The following is a 5000-nucleotide window of genomic DNA, read 5'->3' as shown; positions in this document are numbered from 1 at the left end:
CTGCTGCAGCATCCTCAGTAGATCTGTTGCCCCGCTGCAGCGTCCTCAGTAGATCTGTTGCCCCGCTGCAGCATCCTCAGTAGATCTGTTGCCCCGCTGCAGCGTCCTCAGTAGATCTGTTGCCCCGCTGCTGCATCCTCAGTAGATCTGTTGCCCCGCTGCAGCGTCCTCAGTAGATCTGTTGCCCCGCTGCAGCGTCCTCAGTAGATCTGTTGCCCCGCTGCAGCGTCCTCAGTAGATCTGTTGCCCCGCTGCAGCATCCTCAGTAGATCTGTTGCCCTGGAAGCAAACTGGTGAGAGTCCAAAGCGGGCGGTGCCACTGGACGGTCGGCTGCTGACTGCTGTGGAACAATTCAGACTTCAGACAAGGTGGGGCAGGGTACTGGGACTGGGACTGGGACTGGGGCAGGGTACTGGGACTGGGACTGGGACTGGGACTGGGACAGTGTACTGGGACTGGGACTGGGACTGGGGCAGGGTACTGGGACTGGGACTGGGACTGGGGCAGGGTACTGGGACTGGGACTGGGGCAGTGTACTGGGACTGGGACTGGGACAGGGACTGGGACTGGGACTGGGACTGGGACAGGGACAGTGTACTGGGGCAGGGACTGGGACTGGGACTGGGACTGGGACTGGGACTGGGACTGGGACTGGGGCAGTGTACTGGGACTGGGACAGGGACTGGGACTGGGACTGGGACTGGGACAGGGACAGTGTACTGGGGCAGGGACTGGGACAGTGTACTGGGACAGGGACTGGGACAGTGTACTGGGTTAGGGACAGGGACAGTGTACTGGGACAGGGACTGGGACAGGGACTGGGGCAGTGTACTGGGACTGGGACTGGGGCAGGGTACTGGGACTGGGACTGGGGCAGTGTACTGGGACTGGGACAGGGGCTGGGACAGGGACTGGGGCAGTGTACTGGGACAGGGACTGGGACAGGGACTGGGGCAGTGTACTGGGACAGGGACAGTGTACTGGGACTGGGACAGGGGCTGGGAGAGTGTACTGGGGCAGGGACTGGGACAGTGTACTGGGGCAGTGTACTGGGGCAGGGACTGGGACAGTGTACTGGGGCAGGGACTGGGACAGTGTACTGGGGCAGTGTACTGGGTTAGGGACTGGGACAGTGTACTGGGGCAGGGACTGGGACAGTGTACTGGGGCAGTGTACTGGGACTGGGACTGGGGCAGGGTACTGGGACAGGGACTGGGACAGGGGCTGGGACAGTGTACTGGGTTAGGGACAGGGACAGTGTACTGGGACAGGGACTGGGGCAGTGTACTGGGACTGGGACTGGGGCAGGGTACTGGGACTGGGACTGGGGCAGTGTACTGGGACTGGGACAGGGGCTGGGACAGGGACTGGGGCAGTGTACTGGGACTGGGGCAGGGACTGGGACAGTGTACTGGGGCAGTGTACTGGGACAGTGTACTGGGACAGGGACTGGGACAGGGACTGGGGCAGTGTACTGGGACAGGGACTGGGGCAGTGTACTGGGACAGGGACAGTGTACTGGGACTGGGGCAGTGTACTGGGACAGGGACAGTGTACTGGGACTGGGACAGGGGCTGGGAGAGTGTACTGGGGCAGGGACTGGGACAGTGTACTGGGGCAGGGACTGGGACAGTGTACTGGGGCAGGGACTGGGACAGTGTACTGGGACAGGGACTGGTTGAAGATCCTGGTAAAGACAACAGCCAGCTGGTCTGCACAGGTCTTCAGTACACATCCAGGTACGCCATCTGGTCCAGCAGCTTTCCTCGGGTTCCCCCCCTCAGGGTTCCTCCTCAGTGTTCCTCCTCAGTGTTCCTCGGGTTTGCCCCCCCTCAGTGTTCCTCCTCAGGGTTCCTCGGGTTCCCCCCCCCTCAGGGTTCCTCCTGCAGGTTGAGGGAGGGTTAGTTCTTCCACCAGCGAACCGTCTCCATCAGTCGCCAGGTGGATCTGCAGCCCTGAACCCGAACTCAAACCCGAACCCTCCTCAGGCAGCACTGCATCTACACACATGAAGACCTATAGACGGGGTCAGGGGTGAGGGTTAGGGGTCAGAGGTCAGGGTTAGGGTCAGAGGTCTTATATTTATATTATATACATTAGATATACTAACCCTAACCAGAGCTGTGACCCCTCCCTGAGCTACTACCTTATCGTGGTGGAGGGGTTTGCATGTCCCAATGACCCCAGGAGCTCAGTTGTCGGGGGCTTTATGCCCCTGGTAGGGTCTCCGATTGCAAACAGGTCCGGGGGGAGGGGCCAGACAAAAGGTAGCTCAGGAAACCCCAATGACGAGCAACATGATTGGTTTTTCGTGTCCCTTGCCCAGACGCGGGACACCGCCCCCCCCCCCCCCGGAGCCAGGCCTGGGGGGGGGGGGCCCGGCCACCAGGCGCTCGGAGGCGAGCGCCTGGTGGCCGGACCTTCGCCCATGGGGCCCAGCCCGAATAAGGGACATGGGACCCCGCTCCCACAGACCCACCACCAGTGAGAGGGGCCAAAGGGATCAGGTGCAATGTGAGCTGGGCGGCAGCTGAAGGCAGGGACCTTGGCGGTCCGACCCTCGGCTGCAGAAGCTAGCTCTAGGGACGTGGAACGTCACCTCTCTGGTGGGGAAGGAGCCTGAGCTGGTGCGTGAGGTTGAGAAGTTCCGGCTAGATATAGTCGGCCTCACCTCGACGCACAGCAAGGGCTCTGGAACCAGTCTGGAACCAGTCTGGAACCAGTCTGGAACCAGTCTCCTCCAGAGGGGTTGGACTCTCTTCCACTCTGGAGTTGCCACTGGTGAGAGGCGCCGGGCAGGGGTGGCAATACTTATTGCCCCCCGGCTTGGTGCCTGTATGTTGGAGTTTACCCCGGTAGACGAGAGTGTAGCCTCCCTCCGCCTTCGGGTGGGGGGGCGGATCCTGACTGTTGTTTGTGCCTATGGTCCAAACAGCAGCTCAGAGTATCCACCCTTCTTGGACCCCTTGGAGGGGGGGCTGGAGAGTCTCCCCCTGGGGATTCCCTCGTTCTGCTGGGGGACTTCAACGCTCACGTTGTAGCGACCAGTCTCGGTAGTGAGACCTGGAGGGGTGTGATTGGGAGGAACGGCCCCCCCGATCTGAACCCGAGCGGTGTTCTGTTATTGGACTTCTGTGCTCGTCACAGATTGTCCATAACGAACACCATGTTCAAGCATAAGGGGGGGGGGGGGGGTCCATATGTGCACTTGGCACCAGGACACCCTAGGCCGCAGTTCCATGATTGACTTTGTAGTCGTGTCGTCGGACTTGCGGCCGCATGTCTTGGACACTCGGGTGAAGAGAGGGGCGGAGCTGTCAACTGATCACCACCTGGTGGTGAGTTGGCTCCGATGGTGGGGGAGGATGCCGGTCAGACCTGGCAGACCCAAACGTATTGTGAGGGTCTGCTGGGAACGTCTGGCAGAGTCTCCTGTCAGAGAGAGTTTCAACTCACACCTCCGGGAGAGCTTCGACCACGTACCGGGGGGGGCGGGGGACATTGAGTCCGAGTGGGCCATGTTCCGGCTGACCGGAGCTGTGGCCACAAGGTGGTCGGTGCCTGTCGGGGCGGCAATCCCCGAACCCGCTGTTGGACACCAGCGGTGAGGGATGCCGTCAAGCTGAAGAAGGAGTCCTATAGGACCTTATTGGTCTTTAGGACTCCGGAGGCAGCAGACAGGTACCGGCAGACCAAGCGGAGCGCAGCTGCGGCGGTCGCTGAGGCAAAAACCCGGACATGGGAGGAGTTCGGTGAGGCCATGGAGAACAACTTCCTGACGGCTTCGAAGAGATTCTGGACCACCATCCGGCGTCTCAGGAGGGGGAAGCAGTGCACCGTCAACACTGTGTACGGTGGGGACGGTGCGCTGCTGACCTCGACTTGGGACGTTGTGGATCGGTGGAAGGAATACTTCGAAGACCTCCTCAATCCCACCGACACGCCTTCCGGTAAGGAAGCAGGGCCTGGGGACTCGGGTGTGGGCTCTCCTATCTCTGGGGTGGAGGTCGCCGAGGTGGTTAAAAAGCTCCTCGGTGGCAGGGCCCCGGGGGTGGATGAGATCCGCCCCGAGTTCCTCAAGGCCCTGGATGTTGTGGGGCTGTCATGGTTGACACGACTCTGCAGCGTCGCGTGGACATCGGGGGCAGTGCCTCTGGATTGGCAGACTGGGGTGGTGGTCCCTCTTTTTAAGAAGGGGGACCAGAGGGTGTGTTCCAACTACAGGGGGATCACACTCCTCAGCCTCCCTGGTAAGATCTATTCGGGGGTGCTGGAGAGGAGGGTCCGTCGGATAGTCGAACCTCGGATTCAGGAGGAGCAGTGTGGTTTTCGTCCGGGCCGTAGAACTGTGGACCAGCTCTACACCCTCTGCAGGATCCTTGACGGTGCATGGGGCCCAACCAGTCCACATGTGTTTTGTGGACTTGGAGAAGGCATTCGACCGTGTCCCTCGGGGAGTCCTGTGGGGGGTTCCTGAATGAGCTTCCTCCGTAGGCTGGCTGGGCTCTCCCTTAGAGATAGGGTGAGAAGCTCAGTTATCCGGGAGGAGCTCGGAGTAGACCCGCTGCTCCTCCGCGTTGAGAGGAGCCAGATGAGGAGGCTCGGGCATCTAGTCAGGATGCCTCCCGGACGCCTCCCTGGTGAGGTGTTCAGGGCCCGTCCCACCGGTAGGAGACCCAGGACACGCTGGAGAGACTAGTCTCTGGGCTGGCCTGGGAACGCCTCGGGATCCCCCGGGAAGAGCTGGACGAAGTGGCTGGGGAGAGGGAAGTCTGGGCTTCCTGCTTAGGCTGCTGCCCCCCCGAGACCCGACCAGGATAAGAGGAAGAGGATGGATGGACATTAGATATTTATATTATATATTATATATATATGTATATATATATGTGTATACATATATATACATATATACCCATCACTGTGTCCAGTGATGTTTTTAACAAAAGATTAAAACTTATTTTATGAGGTCTGAACTGAACTTTGTGTTACTGCAGTAACT

The sequence above is a fragment of the Scomber japonicus genome, chromosome 4 (genome assembly GCF_027409825.1).
Source record: "Scomber japonicus isolate fScoJap1 chromosome 4, fScoJap1.pri, whole genome shotgun sequence".
In the NCBI taxonomy this organism is placed as follows: domain Eukaryota; kingdom Metazoa; phylum Chordata; class Actinopteri; order Scombriformes; family Scombridae; genus Scomber; species Scomber japonicus.
The sequence above is the reverse complement of the archived record's forward strand: the minus strand, read 5'-3'. Positions refer to the sequence as shown.